Genomic DNA, 21216 nt, shown 5'->3' with positions numbered 1-21216 from the left:
TAAAAAGCTCAGCCGAAATGTATTCTGCAGTTTATATTTGGACTCTTTCATTTTGTATTTAGCCGTTTCTAGATTAAGGAAGGCGCCATTGTTTATTTATAGGTTAGTCAGATAATTAGAACGCCAGAATATGAATAAAATATAGTGATACTTAAATTAGCAACGAAACATAACTGGCAGTGGATATTAAATGAATGCGTGATTGACAATACGTCAAAGTTCTGATTGGTTTTTCTTTGCCAAAAAAGTAATGACCTTCGGCAATATGAAGCAAAACATCATCAGGTATTATGCTACTGCTGATTTCTCTAGTTGGAGAAAGTAGACATAACACTAATGGTCTTTCAGACAAACAAACTGCTCTAGACTTAGGCTAACGTTCATTTGTTCTCAATAGCGGATTAATTACGTTTCCCTATATGTTCATCATGGGAGTGAAGTGAAAATTTATTTACTGGAGCAGATAGTAAAAGTTCTCTCTGATGTACTGAAAACTCCAATTAAAAAACTATAAATTCAAGCATTCTAAGAAATATTAAATCGTCAAAAGGAACAAGCAGCACACCCAAAGCCATTTGCACAAAGAGTGAAATTGATATTTGTAGAAAACCTGTCGATGCAAAAGTATTGGAAAAGAAAATACGTGTAAGTCTGAGCTTGAAATTGTACGATCAATGAAGATTGGAAGTTGTAGATAAGAAAAAAGTCACGTGTTCAAGTTCTTGCCCAGAAGCATATTTTAGAAATGAAAACCACCAGTCAAAGATTCGCTAACAGTAAGCAAATCATCGAAGTACATGACTCCTAAAGAAATGCACATATTTTACGATTTTTACCGACTTAACTAAATCCACATAAGAATTATTACGGAGCGATAGATGTACGAGTTCATTTACTCTTGAATTTTCTTATGAGAAATTCCATTTTAGTTGCTGTAACATTTTCTGGTCTAGACTCGCACTGTTGTCTTCTCTAGCGAACAAATTAATCCTAACACTGAGATTTTAAAGAAAAATTTTAATTTCGCAAGAAATTAAGTACAAAAATTAAACTCCAACTTGACCTAATAATTCATGTGTTCCTAATAAGTTCATTAATTTTCTCAGGCACGGATTCTACCAACGTAGAACACATTCTGCATTTAATGGATTGCATTAAGTTATCCTTTGTATCAGAGTTTAATTTCCCAAGTCTCTTTTTAACTATGGCCCACAAATTTTCTATTGCGTTAATGTCAGCAGAGTTACTTGGCCACTGAAGCAATTGAATGTAGTGATTTTTGAGGAACTTTTTCACTTTTTTGAAGTGTGGAATGGAGCGAAATCCTGTTGTAAGATGAGTTCTTTGTGAATGTGTGGGACCACTCTTTTCTCCAATATTGGTCATTTTTAATCATACTGTCAACAGGCACAAGTGATCCTGGACGTCATGTGTAAAAGAACCCAAGAACATCTTTTAGCTGGTGTTTAGGAGCTTATTGAAGGTGGGGGCTAGAGAAATCTTCTCAGTAGCTGATTTGCGAACAGAGTACTCGATATCATTGTACAAAGAAATGGTTCTCACTTGAGAATATGACCTTCTTCCGCTTCTTAACAGTCCAATGTTTGTACACTTTTACCCGCTGGAGACGATTTTTCTGCATAGCCTTTGTCAACAGTTGTTTCTTTTTTGGTCTGTGGGCAGTCCTCCCTGTTTCCAACAATATTCGATGGACTCTAATGCCAGTAACATTAATCCGAAGCTCCCAAGTCTCCATTTAAGAGGGAGGGGCGCTATAAGGCTACAGCAGAAAATCTTGGATTCATTTTGCTTTTCCTAGCTAGTAAACGATCTTGGTAAGTGTAGTTTTCCTTTTTCGCCTAAATTTTCTTCTCTGTCAAGAGATAAGGCACACGTCTCCCTAAACCTCTTTAAAATCGCATTAACAGTACCCCCAACCAACACCACGCTCATTGAAAAATTGTCTTTGAGTCATGAATTTGAGCTGGGAAAGAAGTACATCTTTTTGAACGCTTTCTTGGAGATGTATCCATTTGATAATTGCACAAAATGAATAAAACATTACGAATGTCAACTTGTTTACACTATTAATGAACATCGTAGAGGCAGTTAAAACACGAATCGCTGAACTAAAAAACTAAAGCCAAATACTTGACGAAGATATTGCTTGTTTGGGTTCATTTGTTGGCTACCGTAATCCTACAATGTAGAGTTGATTATCAGAGCCTCTGTTGCTCAATCGGTAGCGAATGACCTGCGTTTGAATCCTGTATAGAACTAGAAGAATGGTTATAAGGATATTTCAGCTGAAGGCGAGTTAACCTGTCTCGTTTGATGCTGGAAGTTTTTTTTCTTTCCATCTATCAAAGCAGACAAACCAATCCAGTAAACGAGGATATCTGCAAACACAACCCCCACGCTTAAAAGAGGTGGTCAAAGAAGTGGAAAGCTGGCTGATTGGAGAGCTAAAACGCGATTTACTTGGCTAAGTGTTGGAATCATTTAATTTTATTATGGTAGGGTCTTATTTACAGGTCTATTGACAATTTCTATCCTGGAACTCCAAGTCAAGCTCGGGCTAATCAATTCACATCCTCATCACTCATACCACATCTAGGAGTTGAGAAAGATTTTACAAGTTAGTGCATATAATACATAGTTTAGTATACAACTATAAGCAATGAAGACCTAAAATAGACCGAAATATTCTAATTTAGATGTAAAATATTTTGGTGCTAGAAAAAATCTTGTTAAATATTTATTTCTGGTAATAAGTATTATTATCTTTCTCAATATTATACATTATTATTTTTCTTTTCATAACTTCCATTTCTTTAAAGCATTTGTTTCCTCTCTAGACTTTCACTCTAAGTGATTGACAAATAATCCCTTTTGCATCCATGTCTTAGACACCGAAGAATACTTTCTCTAACTGTGATGGGCAATCTGGTGACCAAGGGGAAGTCGTAGTGAGTAGTGGCACGCGGGAACGCTCGGGAATTGTCCTTATTATTGTCAATCAATAGATTTTTCACTCGATGTGACAGCGGTGAAGTAGGCTAGGGCTCTCTGTTTGCCCTTAACGATCTCACTAGAGTTCGATAAATATTACAGAGTGTCTGAAGGAGTTTAGAGTGATGTCATTGCCACCGTTTAAGAATAGTGGTAACTTAAATAAAGATAAAGAAAATCGAACCGTTTCCCTTCTGATTAGATTATTCCACGTGGAAAATCTTTCTATAGTTCAAGCAATGTTTTCTTTCGTGATACCGGAGCTAATCAAAGACACAGTTCTGCTAGTGCGTCTATAGGTTTTGTAATCCCAGTCCACAGGACACTAAACAGATATTAATGTCTCTGAACCAATTGCATCTACCTTTATCGCAACAAAGGATACAAAACACTCGTACACATTTCTATCTTTTGACAATTGACATTTATGTCTTTAGGGGTGAAGCAAGATGCTTTTCATATTCCCCGCTATCTGTTGTGGTTGCAGTGAAGGTAAAATTTATGAGCAGAATGCTCGCCCTGATTGGGCATGGAGATTATGCATCACTAAAGGAGGCCAATATAGCTTTTGGTCTTCTGTATTTGAATATGTCCGTTGGATCGTATGCTGTAGCTTGTTGAACCAAATCGTTGGGATGTGTGGACGTCTTTAGGAAAAACTTGGTGGCTAAGGATCGTAGAAAAGAGAAGATATAGGGAATATTTGTGTCTCTGTGGAGTTGAATGTTTCTAACATACCACGGAGCATTCAAAATCATTCTCAGGCACTTGTTCTGCACTCGCTGTATTTTGATGATGTTAGCATTAGAGGTGTGGCTCCAGGCCGGAGAGGCATAGGTGATTATAGGACGAATCGTCAACTGGTATAGCTGCAATTTGATTCTGTTGCTGAGCTTGCTATTTCTATTAATTAGCGGATAGATCTGTGCTATGATCTATCTTTTGCTCCATGAGTTAGCTTAATAATAAGCTAACTATTAAAATTACTTAAAGGTGTGTTTGACGGAGGTAGGGATAAAACTGGTATTGGTAAAATTTGAAAGGAATTTTATTTTCAGATATAAAATATTAAATCTTTGCAATAATTATGTTAAGATTTAAATTTATTTGGAGCTAATTCTGAATAAGTTTAAGCTTGTCATTAAATTCTCGGAAACTTTAAAACAAAACATTTATTATTGTAGTCTTTAATGCTCTTATATTTGAAATAATATAAGTATTATTCATTTCCAGGATTATAATGAATTATTAATACAATAACAAATACGTATATTAGATTCGTTTTATGAATCAAAACAAATCTACTCCTCATCCGTAGCTAGACGGATTATTTCATTCGATATTTGGGAACTCTGCAGTAAGTATTTTGACTAAGAAGGAAAATAAATTGCACTTCACAAGGAATTATATTCTTGTTATACCTAATCATAAGCAAACATGATTCAAAGTGAAATATCTTCACGACCAGGCTACCCGTATGTATATATATTGAGAAAGTTGCAATTGACTTCGTCATCAGATATTTCACATGCAACATTTAGTTTTCTCATGTTTAATAAAGAAATGCTAAAAGAGCGATAATATAATTTATATTTTGAATCATGAAAATAACATCAAAATATTTTTATCAATCAAGAGTAGTTAAATAATATGTTTGCATACGATTTTTTTAATTGTATAGAAATATTACTTATAAGAATGAGTCAGATCCCTCAATAGAATCAATCGACCGTGAGATGCGTGATTGATTGAAGCCAATGAAGTTCTAACTGAGGCTCGGCTATTGCTGTTACCCTCCTGCCATGATCAGAGCTTTAATTGCCTAATAACACCTTATCCCTACACTGTCCTCTACAGATAACGGGGAATATGAAAAGCATTCTTGCTTCTCCCCATTAAGCCAGTCCTTATAAGGACTATAAACATTTATTTAAACCACCGTGTGGTGGACGGGCTAAGAATAGCTCCTTCTGCGGTTTATGGCAATGCTGTAGCCAATGAAGTTCTAACTGAGGCTCAGCTATTGCTAATATGAGTACGCTCTCTTTAGGTTTTTGCCTTAAGGGAGCAATTTGAGTCTCCGGGGAAAGTGTTCTCCGGTGAGGGGCTTTGTCGGTGAATGCTTTTCTTCGGAATTTGATCGGTTCTGCTCGGTGGTGGTAGGCCATCACTGAGTGGATCCATCTCAGCGGTGGCTCCACTCAGTGATGGCCTTCCACTTACCACCACCACCGAGCAGAACCGCTTCTCGTTCGCCCGAATTTTTAGAGACGGCTTTACCTTTAGATAAGGCTCCTTCTGTGGTTTTCCTTCGTTGATTTAATGTAATGTCAGCAGATATTTCTGCTAAACCACTTTCTGAATCCAGTTTATTCATTAGGCTGCACTTCATGTAATGATCTCGAGCTTCTTATTGGTTATAATTTTTATACAGTTTTTGTATTTCTGGAATACTTTCTTCCTGTTCTAGCTTCCATTTAATAGTTTTCAACAGTGCTTGTATTGTTTAATACAAAATACTATCTAGTCCTTTCTACTATGCTTTTTTTTATCTTGGTGGCTGGGGTAAGAATAGCTCCCATGCATGTCGTATGGGACTAGTTTCGCTCTCTTAGGTTTCTTCCAAAATTTTGCTCCCGCTGAAGAGCGCTTAGATTTCGGGGGGGTTTGCCCTGAGAGAGCATTTGGAGTCTCCTCTGGCGTGGCCAGTGAGGGGCCTTGTCGGTGGATGTTTTTCCCTGGAATATAAGCGGTTCTGCTCAGTGGTGGGGGGGCGTTACTCAGTGGAACCAACGCTGAGTTGGACTATCTTTTCTGCCCCTCGTAGGGAGTAGTCCGAGGGATCGTCTTAATTTTTAAAGAGGGCTTTTACTTAAAAATCCCCACTGTAGCCCATGAATGTTGTACGATGCGACTAAAATGGGTTCCCAGGGAGGGTAATGGATGGCAATGCTGTAGCCAATGAAGTTTTAACTGAGCCTCGGTTATTGCCGTTACCTTCCTGCGATGATCAGAGCTTATAGCTATATTACACCATCCATACATTTTCTTTACAGATAACGGGGAATATGAAAAGCATTCTTGCTTCACCCATCTAGCCAAAAACAATAAAAAAAAATAAACATTTAATACAGATGGCTTAGTAATAGCTTTCCCTCAAATTTCATTGTCATATTTTGTACACAAAACTACCAAACTGTACATAAAGTGTTTTTTTGACAGATATGATCCTATATTAGAAAAGTTCTGAAAATATTTGTTTCATCGAATTGAAGCCAATATTTTTTAACTTAAGTGCAGAATCCTAAATTTAGGAAAGACTCGAAGTAAGGTGGTGGAGATACTCTATGTTGCCGAATATATCAAAACAGAGCTCTTGTAGTTTGAAAGAGGAGAGGAAGACTTTTTTTTTTTTAATTGAAATATCAAACATGTGAGAGGAATGCTTGTTTATTTAGCACCCCCCCTCTCTCTCTCTCTCTTTTTCTAAGATCTTAATCAGTTTAAAGGTATCCGTTCACAGCTGCCACCTCAGTCCAAGCATTTAACCTAATGCTGGGTAGCAACTTGTAATCGTGCTATGAATAAGTAAATAATTTTGAGTACATTCAAAGAAAATAGAGGCGGTTCTTAAAAAGAAGTCCAGACAGCACACTGTAACAAAGAAGAAAATCTACATTACGAAACGTATTTTTTGAGACTACTAATCTAAGAAAAATCCTCTAAGTCCAGAATCTGCATGATATTAGCAACTATTCACCGCACGTATCGTTCACCTTGTAGAATTAGAGATTCTATAAAAACAGGGAGTCTAGTCAATATTAAAAAAAATCCAACTTAAAGAGAAATCCACGTTTTATTCTCCGTTCATGAACTAAATACAAATAGCTGTTGACCTTTTGTTGATGAATTGGTCATTCGCCTTTAGGATGGTTCACCATCTTTTTCTGTTTATGATATTCTAAAAACACTTACACAGAGAGCTAAGACTATTTTTCTAGTGATGCAGCTCTAACCATAGAAATTAACTACTTTCGCTATACTTTACTCGACAATATGTGCAGCTCCTGCAAAATAGATAACACTCCATGGCCTTCCCACTTCTCTCGGCACACGACACTACTATTCTTATCCCATTACAGGTATATTGGAAAAATAGCCAAAATACTCAAAATATAACCTTCATACCACGTGTCACTTATTTGACTCTGATCTGCTCTCCTAACGACAAAGTCCCTCCTCTAGCATATTCTGGAGTGTATGAAGTTCCGTCTGACTTAGACAGGAAGATTTAACTTTGGAAAATATAAGAAATACATTCACTACCATTGTTAAGTCAAGTCTGGACTGGCAGACCACGCTTTGGCCACCCCGTCACACATGATTAGATGGGAGAAAAACCAATAGCTATACAGAAATAGTTGCAAGTAAGAAAGATTATTTTTAGAATCAGCAATGGCTGTGAAGCATTCTCTTAACCTTAATAAGTATGGTTGCATTAATTTGCCAAAAATTTGGAAGACGTATCCTAACTTTATACCACGCTTTATGCTTAACATAAAGGTTATGTTGCAGACTGACACACTAAATCTTTTGTCCATTACAATTTGAACTGCTTTTCTTACTCATTGTCATAGTAACATGCTGGTATGAAATACAGAAAAATAGGTAGTTAATATATTTTTTGCAATTTAGTTCGTTTAGTGTTGTAGCACTTAAAAATAAGTTATGAACAGTTATCCTATATATTTTTATAGAAATAATATACAGTGTCTAATACAAAAACAACTATTAACCTCTAATGAAAGAGATTTTGTACTCCTGTGCAAGCAAATGGAAAAAAAATTATTGGATATCGCATTTCATCATGAGATGCAGCCGAGTAGGATCATCTCCGATAGAGCATCGATACAAGTTTAACCCCATTTCTAAATCCCATAAAGCAGCTGGTAGCATTTGTGCGCGAGGCGTCATCCAACCTAAAAGCAAATGCTTTTACTCTATCCAACTTTTGTATGCATTAGTGTGAACTTGTTTTAACCTAAAAGGTTTGCATAAATGCGAACAAGACTTTTATTGCAGACTGTATTGTCATCTTGTACTTTGAGTTACTTCGATTTTTCACTCTTTAAATATAACGTCCTGCTACAGGGAATTTTATAGCTGAACACACCAAAAGAAGCTTCTTAGAATAAATATCTCAAAAGTTAAAAGAAGCAATTCTGAAGGAGTATTAAAATTATGTGTTGACGTAAGACTTTTTTTTTTTTAGCGAAAAGGTTAAAGGATAAAATTAGCCTTACATTCACGGAGTCTTTTAATAGTTTTAAAGACACTGTGCGTTGCATGCAACTAGGTCAACAGCTATTTGTATTTTTTATGAATACTAAAAACCATTTTGACAGTGTGTGGCTGGATGGATAGGCTTAGCTCATAAAGATAAAAAAAAATATTTTTATTGCGAAAATGTACATCAGATATCGTGATATTTTTTAATTATCGTCTTTAATAAATATTATATGAGATAGAACAACAGTTATTTTACTTTAGAAGAATAAATTTAATGTTTATTTCAATCTTGTCTTTATCTGGTTCTGTAGAATTATTTCACAGGAATTCCCCCCTCTACAGACGTATAACTGTTATTGGCGAAATTACTGTCTTATTCTAGTAATCGATTTAATCCAGTAACAAAATCGTATTTTGCTGAGTGTAATTTCAAACTAAAAGATATCTTCACTTAAATTACCAGAAAAAGGAGACAGTCTCTAAAAAAAAAAAAAACTAAAGCAAATGAAAGAGCGTCTGGATATATTGAACAGAATGACACTGGTGGCAAGGATCACAGGTTTCGAAAAATCCATTAGTTTTCTGGTGAAATTTGATCTACCAAGTGATTAAATGGCTTCTATTGTCTCTTTTCTCCTATCAAAGAAATAAAAAAAAGTGGATAACGAGACTTTCAACCGACAATCAACTTTCAAATACCTTTAAACCTTATTACTTTCTGAACATTATTAAATATGAATTGCGACACCCTTTCCTTTTAACAATCGCTATTTTTGAAATTAGAAGTGCCTAGTGTTAAAGTGAGTGTTTTGTAAGTTGTCTTAACATATCAATCAATCGCAATAGTACTAGTTTAGTAGGCGATCTGTGCGGCTGGAAGAATAACGCTTTATTTTGATCTTGAACACAAGATTGGGGGTTCTTATATTAGCTATCAATTAAAATAATAGAATATTTTAAGATAAATTTTGTATACGATTATACCGTTAGCATTTTACTACGCCACTTAAAATAAAATATCACTTATACTCCTTATATATTTCGTAGTTTATATGAAAACAGTGTTGTAATAATAGTACAGTTTTTCTTTGTTTATTACACAAAAATACGAGATTTATTGGCCCACATCCCGAAAAAATACTGTGTGAATGTATGGTGGAATGTTCGTACTACTATTATAAACACAAACAATCAAAGGTTGAAATCTAATCAAACCCCTATCCAATGAGAAGGTGCATACATGACATCATTTAATCCTCTTCTAGGGATAAGATATGGATCAATTCTCCTAACAGAACTCCACAAGACGTTATAGCATTGGTGGTCGGAGAAATAACATCAACCCGCAGACGCAAAGACATAATAAGACTTAATTCTATTTCTTCAAAGCTGTCTTTAGCAAAGAATTACGAACACAAGAGAATTAGTTGCGCCCTGGTTTTGTTCATATCCTTTTCTTCTTACATCAGATCTTAGCTGGTGCGGCGATCTTCGTTGGTGTGGAATGCTGATAATGAATAAAAGCCGCGGAAGAACCACAGGAATAATGGAGGGGTTGGAGATGTGTGCTGATAACTCCGACGAACGAAGAGGAAGAAGAAATTAAAGCGTAGATAGGAAGTCACCAGATGATCTTATAAGCATTCAAATAGGCTGCGTAGTTCATAGCAAGTAAAAGGTTGGCGGAGATTTCCATTTAGAAACTTTTCAAAACAGATCACTTCTCTGAAGTTGTTGGTATTTTCGGCATCTTAAGTGAAAATGCAAACAGAAGTCAATAGAAGAGTTTGGATTATTTACGTAAGTGTTTTTAAAGAATAAAGATTTCAACTGAACTTTATTCCTATGAGTATATTATCCAGCATGTTTGATGTAAGAATTTAGCCTTTTCGGATTAAGAAAAAAAAAGAGTAATTAATTATAGATTGTTTATCGAACTGTTAGTTTCGTCAGTATGTCATTTACATCATCAGGATTTCAAAATAATATATACACATAACAGAAAATTATGATTCACACCCTTAGTGACATAAGTTCATCAGATCCTGTGAATTTCTTGGTGAGTCATGACGATTTTAGTCCGTTAATTTTTATAATATAAAATATTTGATTCTTAAGAAAATAATTACATTTTTGCATAGCTATTTTATTTCACAATTATACTGCTAACAACTAAACTACACCAATTTCTATCGGACTTCATTAGGTTTATTAGAACTGTGTATGCTGATATTGTTGGAACTGTTTACTTAAATAACGAACAATGGCAGTTTTGGTAGCCCCATTGACGATTGGTGAATAAAAGTATTCACTGATACTCAAACGGTTTAAGGGAAAGAAAAGAAAGGTTTGGTGATTGCGTCAGCGAAAAGAGGAAACAGAAAGTTGATGGTGATTAGGCAGACAAGACAACTCTTCGAGAAAAAAGCTCAGTAAGAAGGCACCTAACGAACCACCATTGTGAAAGCAATAAATCTAAGAACCAGTACACTAGGAAAGCAGTCCAGTCAATAAAAAGGAACGCCGGGAAATAAGAGGAATGAATAGAACTGAGCAAAATAACCTACATATTTTGACAAAGTATACATTGTTGCAGAATCAAGGTAAACTGAAATACAATCCACGCATTAGTCCATTGGTTTCAAAACTTAATTTAAGAAAATAGAATTTTCTCTGTATAGAGAAAATTACTAGTAAACAGTTTTAAACTGAAATGTATACTAGATTTTCTTAATACAGAGCCGATTGCAAGAAAAATAATAAAGAAAATTATTGAAAAATTCTAATACACCACTTCTTTTATGTACAAAATCTCATTGAATAAGAATAGTGATTGGGGCAGAGGAGAAATTATAATTAATCGACCGTGAGATGCGGTGATGATTAATACCCTTGGAGGGTAATGGATGACAATGCTGTAGCCAATGAAGTTCTAATTGAGGCTCGGCTATTGCTGTTACCCTCTTGCCGTGAACAGAGCTTTAACAGCTCAATAACACCTTATCCCTATACTGTCAATTACAGATAACAGGGAAGATGAAAAGCATTCTTGCTGCATCCCTTTAAGCCAGTCCTTATAAGGATAAGGACTAGTGAATTAATTCTAATGGTACATTAGAAGAATTAGATAAACTTTTAAAAGAAAAATATACAAATTGCAGTTCTTACAGAAACAAAAGAAATAACTAATTACAATGTCATATAACCAATATAGTGGAGTATACAAACAATACATGCAAAAGCTCATGTAATGATTTGAACTTACAAATCAATTAAAGCAAAAATAACTCATTATACATAATAGAATGAAAGAATATTAGAAGTGCGATTAACTAAAGCAAAATTAACAGCTGTTGGAGTATATGCCCCCCGAAGAAGGGAAAGAAGAAAATGACTTTTATAGTTACAAAGAATATATGAAAAACAAAAAAAAAACAGACCATATATAATTATAGCTGGAGATTTTAATGCCACAATAGGAATGAAAAAAAAAATAGGAGAACCAACAGTAAACAAAAATGGAAAGCGACTCATTGATTATATATAATATTTAAAAAATAATGAAATATATTCTACAAAAATAAATATACATGGTGTGCAAGAAGACAAAAATCAATAATAGACTACTTTATAGCAAATGAAAAATCAGCAAACCTCTTCCTAGATGTCAAAGTCAGGAAGAGATTCAGTTCATTATTATTGCAGGCAAAATTAAGATTTGCACCAAACTGGTTAAGAAAAATAAACAAAATTAAGACTATAGGTATAAAAAATTTATACCATAATTTTTTTATAAAATACAGGAGAATCGAGTAATATAAAAGAAATTATTACATCAGCAGCGTATGAAAGTCCAGAGACATATAAAGAATTATATATATGGGACAATGAAATAAATATACAATAACTGAAAATAAAAAGCTGACATTAAAAGATGGTTAAGTAGCAAAAAACAAGATGAAATTGAATATAAAAAAGATGAGCAAGAGACACAGAGGAAGCAAAATTTGTATCACATCTAGAAAACGGCGTACACAAAATAAAACCCAATGCGTATAAAATACTAAAGCAACATGAATGCAAATATAAAATAATTCTTTGATTGCTTTACAGATATCTGAACAGCTAATACTAATATTAAATATAAGTTTTTGGTGTAATTTAAGCATTCTAACACTGAAAGAATTAAAGGACAACCTAAGTAAAAATTTAAAAAAAAATGGTGTATTAGCAGAAGTAAACTCCGACCGGAAAAAAAATTCCAGAGATTAAATAAAATACAAATAGACTAATACCAATAGAATGGAATACAAGTATAGTAATCCCGATATTTAAAAAGGGGGATAAAAGTAAATCCTGAGGTATTAGTTTATTGAATAAATACATGCTACAAAATATATATAATAGACTATTTTGTGGTGGAAAAAATATTATTCTAGTGTCGAAAAGGATGCTGTACAACAGATGCAGCTTTGTTTTCTCTATAAGTAGTTTTCAAGAAGAGAACTTAATTTAGAAACACGTCTTTTCTTTGTAGATTACGAAAAAGCATTTGACAAAGTAAAATGACATATACAGGGTGTCCCAAAATTCACGCAAGAAGTAATTTCGATAGAAAACATAGGTTTTAATTAAAAATTGTAATTTCTTATTGATTCATACAGTATAGGGTTATGCATGGAATAGCATATCGGGTAAATGGCCTCCACTGCTTTGCTGGCATATACGCACTCTTTTGTCGAAATTTTCCATGACCGTTTTGCATAAATGTGGCTGAATTTCGTTGATACAGCGCTCAATTACCTCCTTCAAGGCGTGGGTGGTCGTGGGCTTGTTGGCATAAACCTTAGACTTCAAAAAAGTCCAACGGCGTTAAGTCACATGATCTGGGCGGCCAATTGTGATCACCAAAACGTGAAATGACTCATGCAGTAATTGAATTGTTTCTCGGGCTGTATGGCATGTGGCACCGTCTTGTTGAAACCACATGTCGTCCATATCTTGCCATTTAGGCACAAAAAACTGTATTATCATGTCGCGATAGCGAGCACCATTAACTGTTATTGCCTTACCAGCCGCATTTTTGAAGAAGAATGGACCGATGATGCCTCCAGCCCAAAATCCGCACCAAACAGTGACACGTTGTGAATGCATTTGTTTCTCAACGATCACTCGTGGATTTTCTGAACCCCAAATGCGACAATTTTGTCGATTAACGAAGCCATCAAGATGAAAATGAGCCTCATCGCTGAAGATGATTTTGTTGGAAAAATAAGCATCCACTTGTTGTTGTTCCATAATCCATTTAACGAACAGTTCAGGGTTATTAAAAATGACCACACACAGCGAAGAGAGTGTGGTCATTTTTAATAACCCTGAACTGTCACGCTGTCTTTTTTTTCTCGTTGGCAACACTTTACCGCACAAATGGCGCTAAATTTAAATCTTGCGTGAATTTTGGGACACCCTGTATATACTGTTTGATATATTACAAAGAATAAATATACCTAATATTAAACTACATTAAATATATACAAAGATAATGAAATAATTTCTATAAACTTAGGCCAGGAATGTCCTCTGTCTCCAACACTTTTCAATATACAGGGTGGTTCAAAATTCCACGTACAAACTTTGAGGGGAGGTTGAGAACATCAAAATCAACCATATTCACATAGAAAAGCATGACCGGAAACGCCACCCGAAAGTCATAGGTGGCACTGTTCGCCAGCGCTCCAGGTGAGCAATTGGGGTTTCCTCATTCAAGCTTTCGACGTCTCGTACGAAGAACATGCATCGTTTTACGAACGCTGAGATGCACCTCCTTTACCGGTTAGCTGACAGTGATGGACGAGCCGCTGTACGAATGTATCGCGAAAGGTGCCCAAACAGACGTGTACCGCATCACCAAATGTTTGCGCATTTGCATCAGAATTTGTGCGACTATGGATCGCAGGCATGATAGTGGGAGGCCACAATCGACGCGAAATCCCGCCATGGTGTTGCATGCGATGGACAATAACCCAGAGACAAGCACACGTGCCGTTGCCTCTGCTATAGGAGTATCTCGATCCAGTGTATTGCGCGATTTGCACTTTGAGTCCTTTTATCCATTTCATCTGCAACGGGTCCAGTTACTGATGGCCGAAGATCATCCTTGACGTGTGGAATTCGCGCAGTAGACGCTTTATTTACTCGCAAAGGGATCTTCAATCACCACAATGGTCATGTGTGAACCCCATGAGAACCCACACGCTGTGCGATCACATGCTGCACAACAACGCTTCGCCATTAATGTACGGGCAGGTATCGTCGCTGACTGTTTAGTCAGCCCATACCTGTTACCACCACGACTATCGGACCTTTCTGGAAGAAGCTCTGCAGGATTTACTGAATAATGTTCCAAATGACTGTGTGTCGGCAGATGTGGTTCCAACACGACGGGGCTCCAGCCCATTTTGGCATTTCTGTGCGAGAGTATTTGGACATGTCCTTTGGGGCGTGGTGGACCCGTCGCATGGCCCCCACGCTCATCTGATTTATCGAACATTGATTTCTTTCTGTGGGAGACCCGCAAAGTCATGGTGTACGAAACGTCTGTTGCCTCTGACATGGACCTCGTGGCAAGAATCGCCATTGCCGCTGCTAATATTCGGGAAACTCCAGGTATTTTCGAAAATGTACAGCAATCAATGCGTTGTCGGTGTCAGTCATGGATCACTGCTAATAGTCATAACTGTGAGCACCTGATGTGAAACCATATTATGTATCCAACTACTGTTGAACTGTTCAGTTACGCCTAATAAAGTTTTTTACACTACTTACTGCCTTGTGTTATTTCTGTATCTTTGTGCCCCTGTTAGTTCCTTCCGGTCATGCTTTCCTATGTGAATATGGTTGAATTTGATGTTCTCTAACTCCCTTCAAAGTTTGTACGTGGAATTTTGAACCATCCTGTATATTTATATTAATACAGCGGAACACAAACAATCCAGATATAGAAATTGATGGAATAGCAAAACATATACGCTGTTCTTTGCCAATGATCAGGTAATAATATCAGATAAGGAAGACAATTTACAAAGAGCAATATATAATTTAAACATTATAGTAGAACAGTTTGGAATGGAAATTTCCATAGATAAAACCGAAACAATGGCATTTTGTGGACAAACTCCAGTTAGAAGTAAAATAGTTATTATAATAAAATAAAAGAACAGATAAATACTTTCAATTATCTTGGATGGGAAATATCATATGAAAAACACATAAAATTAAAGACTTTTCACAGGTTTTATGTCTGATAAACAGAACACTCAGTTCAAATATTGTACAAAAAGAAACACGCTTGAAAATATTAGCAGTTCCCACATTATTATATGGCAAATTTGGGTATATAAAGAATGAAATTAGATTCACGAATGGCCAATATCCTAAAAAATTAATAATATATATAAACCGACTAGAAAAAGAATACCTCAGAAGAAGATAATAGCGAAACGGGAACAGATCAATATGGTCTACACCCGTAATTAGCGTTATAAGGATGTGTTATATATTAGAGCTTATTTTTAAACAAAAATAACATGATTTCAAATATCTTCTTGTCCTTTGGCAAATCGATATTTTAATATTAACATCTCTTTACTTTAAACGTAATTGCATTCATGAATTTAAACTAGGGGGCGCTGCAAGTAATGCATATTATAATGCAGCGACTAATTCAAGTCCCTAGAAATGCTAATACTACATTAATATAAGCTGCACGCTAAACAAACGAACGACAATAAATATTAGTACGATAATTATTAAAATAAATGCCGTCAAACAAGATTTTTATAAATTAAATATTAATTCCAATACAGCATTCAGAAACCCTTTTAAGATCTCTGATGGCGACTTAGTTTCAAAGCTGATAGTGTGAAGAAATAGAACACGGAAATATTTCCGAGATGCTATCCATATAAATATACATATCTTTCCTTCTCTTCCAGAGCAGCGTAAATGGCAGTGGAGTTGGAAGACAAACAAAGCAAACCAAAGTTGTCAGTAAAAGATGGATCAGATAGTGAGTGGGGAATGTATCCACCGAAAGCCTTGAGCTATGACAAACACTTGAAACGTGCAACCTACATGCGGTATAAGGCTGGAAAACAGCCCACGGCAACAAGGAGATGATACAAACTCGGTTATCTGCTATTACATGATAGCATGTTAGGTCTGCGGATAGATAGTAAGCTGTCATGTAGCCTCGACTCGACCAGTATTTCCCAAGCGGGAACTGAACGCAAATAGTTTGCGGTGAAAAGGTAAGGAAAGATATTAAAAGCGTAAAAAAAAAAAAAAAAAATCAAATAGAGAAGAAATGTTCGACAATTTAAATTGCGATTTAAGACTGAAAAAAAAAATTGTACTTCCATGGAATTAAACGTCTCAAGGTCTGCATTTTCACGAGAAAATTATTTTAATTGCTTTTACACAAAAAGATAAACATTGTTAAAATTAAAATACACAATTCAAACCTAAGTTCAAGTATGAACGAGCGATTAGCATGCCATCTAGCGGAAAATCTTAATTTTAATATACTGTTATTAAATAGTAACAATGTCAACTAAATGCTGTACAGTTTTTATTTATCATTCATTTGGATTCTGAAGAATATAATACCAATTTGAACAGCGGAAGGAATTGATATTTTTAAATAAATATATGCCTCTATAAAGCTCTTAAGAAATATTTGAAACGATTCCATTGGAATACATTCTAGTTTCACTATGATATTCAATTAGATGCCGATTAGCCTTAGAAGTATACCTTGGAAAAACAAAAAATAAAGATACCTACCATTACAGAATCAAAGAAAAGGAACAGATGAAACCGAGAATTATATCTATCTTTATAGTGGAGTAAAGATGGAGGAAAGGGCAAAGTCACGCGTAATGATGTTAATACATGAAATATTACACATAACAACCTCTGGAATGATAGAATCATAGAGAAAAGACTAAAGATAGATAAGAATATTTAACAATAATAGGCATTTATGCCCCAGAAGAAGAATCAGAAATTTTTTTTTATCAAGAACTACAAAATATTATTAATCAAATAAACCCTTCTGATTCTATCATAATAATGGATGACCTAAATGCAAGAATTGGTAATGTCTCATATAAACCTAATATAGGACCGATAGGCGAACCAACATATGATAATAATGGGAAGAGATTAAGAAAATTGACCTACAACAATTATATAGAATGACGAATACCTACTTTAAATAAAGATATATTTACTTGGCAGGTAAGAAATACAAAAAAGCATCATAGACCATATAATAGTCAATATGAAATTATTAAAGATGATCATAGATACTACAGTATACAGAGGAGAAGAGATAGAATCAGACCACTACTTACTGGTAGGGAAAATTAAATGGAAACTAAGATGGGAGGGAAGAAAATAGAAATACAGAACTATATAAAATTAAACTCTTAGATGATGAGACTATCAGAGACCTGTATCAGAATAGAATTAGGGATTGGTTGAGTAAAATCGAGAGACGCAAGACCGTGGAGGAAGAATGGTTAAACATCAAATACATATTAGAAAATGCTGCAAAAAAAGAGAGTTTGGGAACAAAAAGAAAATGGATAAAGACGCAGAGGCCTAAGACAATGGGAAGAAGAGATCAAACAGATATTTGAAGAAGAAAGACAGTATATAAACAATGACTAAATCTAAAGACAGATTAATCACTCATTGAATAGCAAAGGGAGCTTGTAGGAAAAAAAACAATAAACGTATGAAAATTTTATAGCAAAATTAGAATGGATGTGTACATTAAAAAGACCTAATACACACAGAATCTTCAAAAAAATGAATAACGATTTAAAAGAAAGAACAAGAATCGATATAATCGAACCAGAAACTTGGCAGGAGTATTTCTAGAAGCTATGGCAAGATAACCCCTTGATACAAGAATTCTCCCCCGAAATATAACACCAGTAATATAGATGAGTTTAACATACGAAGAATTACAAAACGCCCTCAAACAAAGTAGAACAGGCAAATCACCAACAGAGGATAATATAAATACAGAACTTATTAAATTTGCTGGGAAAGAATTTATAAACCACATCTATACAAAGAGGAAAAAAATCCCCAAAAAAGCTGGGAGGAGCTCTAGTGATCACAATTTATAAAAAAAAGTCTAAAAACAGACTGCAATAACTATCATAGCTTCCTCAATACAGGATACAAAATGTATGCAAAAATGTTAACAAACAAATTAATCTTATATAGAATCCCAGCTGGGAGAAGAAAGAGAACGGATTTCGTAAGGGAAGATCATGTATAGATTCAGCTTTTATTTTAAACATAATTATAGAGAATACAATATTGAAACACACACATAGTTTATTTCTCAGAATTCTGTCAAATGCTTTTATGTAATCAATAAAAGCTATGGGAAACTAAAGCAATATCACATTCCAAACCAACTATACAATGCTCTATTAAACATATATCATAATAAGGAAATAGATATGGTATCATTTTGCCTTATGGCTATCTTATCTACTTGGAAATCAATAAATAGAGGAGGATGTCCTTCATCAGCCATGGACAATGTCATCAAAAATGGAGAGAAATAAATACACGTGGTTTCAAAATTAATCGACATACAAAACTAAACACATTGCTTTCTGCAGTTCGTCTTCAGTCTTTCCAAAGATGATCTGATCATCAGCAAAGAGTAATCTATAACTTAAATAATATTATACAACAATATGGCCTAGAAATGCCAACGGAGAAAACCCTGTCAGAAGTAAAATAGTAATAAATAATTTCAAATACTTAGTTTACAGCCTATCCTACCTAAATGAAATAGATATTGATTTTAAGGTGACAAACTTTATAAAAATCACTGGAGTAATTAACAGAACCTTTAAACCTAACTACGCACAAGAATTAGCGTAGGTTCGGCTATTGGTTTTGTAGACTCTATATTATATGGAAGTGAGATCTGGACCTTCGGAAAAAGGGGGTATACATAGAATTCAGGCAGCAGAAATAATTAAAAATCTTAAAATCAATCCCATAACAGATTCAATATAGGAAAACCTGGCTAGACCACATAGCAAGAATGCAGAGAGAAAGATTACCAAAAAAAAGATATTAACATATAATCCTAGAGGAACAAGAATATGGGACGACCGCGAAGAAGACGGACTGAGTCCGGAACAGGCCACATGGCCTAGAACCTGGATAGGAAGACCACGATTTAAAACGAAATTAAGTTTTTAGGCTGTTGATCAACAGCCATTGTAAGAAAACTTTTAATTTCTTTCATGTCTCGTGACTTTTATTTTCAATTGAATCCATATCAATCCTTCCTACAGCAAAAATTCCCATACCTTTGCGGAAAAGCCATTTTCCTTCGGATTATTAAGTACTGTAGTTACTTCACGAATTAGGATTGCTTGATGGAAGACAAACTTCCTAGATTCCAATAATCCCACGGTACATTTAAAGGACTGACATCATGTACGGGAGGCAGTTTATGGTTTTGAATAACAGAAGAGGGAATAACTGCATCATTATAGAAAGGAAATTTTGCGATCAATCTTCAAAGAACACTTGAATAGTTAACTAAACATGAGGAAGATGTGACAAATATGAATGACTTTTGCTTCATTTGACTTGGATTAGATCATAAGATAGTTGTTACATAGAGGAGGGAATTACGCAATCTGATTCTCTTAGCTGATCATGAAAAACGCAGATAAGGTAATGATAGGAACTGTAGAATTAGAAACAACCTAGTGTTAAGCAAATAAAAATGCTGTCGAACTCATTTCGACAGCATTTTTATTTGCTTAACACTTCAGAATACAGAAATGAAAGCTGATTTCTTATTATCTTTCATAACCTTTACCAACAAGTGACAACCTTGTTAATGTGTTGTCAACTTGGCATCTTGCCTGTTCATACTAAAGGAACAAGAAGTCTTAAGACCACAGAAGTACACATCAAGTCCTATTTATCCCAATAATGTCGCTGAATTTTCGGAGAGTCACTCGCCAGGTTTGATCTCTTCCCATTGGTTTCTCAGATGTAACCAGGAACGAACCAATTTTAACTCGGTGATGTAGTTAATAGTTTTACAACTGGCATGACTTATTTCAGAGCCGAACGTTTGTTATCCAGACTGAGTTCCTGAATTATCCTTAGGTTTTCAAGGTACGTTGAGCTGTACGTTGTCCACCAATATGTGCTGATATACAAACTGAAATTTCAAGACAAGCCTGATGTTCCCATAACATCAGATTAACTCATTCGTTAAAGGTGTCAAAACGTTGACCAATAAAGATAGAAATTAGATTATTTTATCTTCCTTTAATTAAGAATCACAACAGCCTGCTAAAGGATGGTTAATCCTATGAACACAGTCTATCAATACCTATGTTCTAAGGTTGTTTAGTCAGTTTTAGAAGAGGATGTTTAGCGAGACTTAATCCAAAGAGTGTTGGCTATCTTGTTGCGGTCAGTTCGTCAACACCCTTTCTTAAAATGCACTAATAAAGAAATGGAAAATACTTTTGGGATAATCGTGTATTGGTCTTAATTCATTACCAATCCAAACGAAACGTTAACTAAGATCGCTTTACGGTACTAGATTGGGAATGACAATGTTGTCGTTCTTTTATTTTTATTTGTAAATTATGTAGCCTGAGAATATTTTATATCGGTAATCTCCTTAGGGATAGCTCAACAAAATAGCCATGTTTTATCTCAGTCAGAAACAAGTGACGCGATGTAAACAAACTAGAAAACGATTCAATTCCCATCGATCATATGAAGATTTTAAGAATCCTAATTACGTTAAGCTTAGTTTTGGTCCTTCCGATATGTCGG

At 34.9% G+C, this 21216-nt stretch overlaps 1 protein-coding gene and 1 pseudogene across 1 annotated transcript in view; one reads left to right on the top strand and one right to left on the bottom strand.

The window, feature by feature from the left end:
- LOC150098978 (muscarinic acetylcholine receptor gar-2-like) overlaps window positions 1-21216 on the bottom strand; it is a 131263-nt gene that overhangs the window by 21704 nt on the left and 88343 nt on the right. The gene's annotated exons all lie outside the window — the stretch shown is intronic.
- LOC150098979 (U4 spliceosomal RNA) lies at window positions 4977-5099 on the top strand (annotated as a pseudogene).

This window comes from Typopeltis vanoorti, chromosome 15 (assembly GCF_054136105.1).
Source record: "Typopeltis vanoorti isolate ZY-2024b chromosome 15, IOZ_Tvanoo_1.0, whole genome shotgun sequence".
NCBI lineage: Eukaryota > Metazoa > Arthropoda > Arachnida > Uropygi > Thelyphonidae > Typopeltis > Typopeltis vanoorti.
This window is presented reverse-complemented; position numbering and strand designations above follow the sequence as displayed.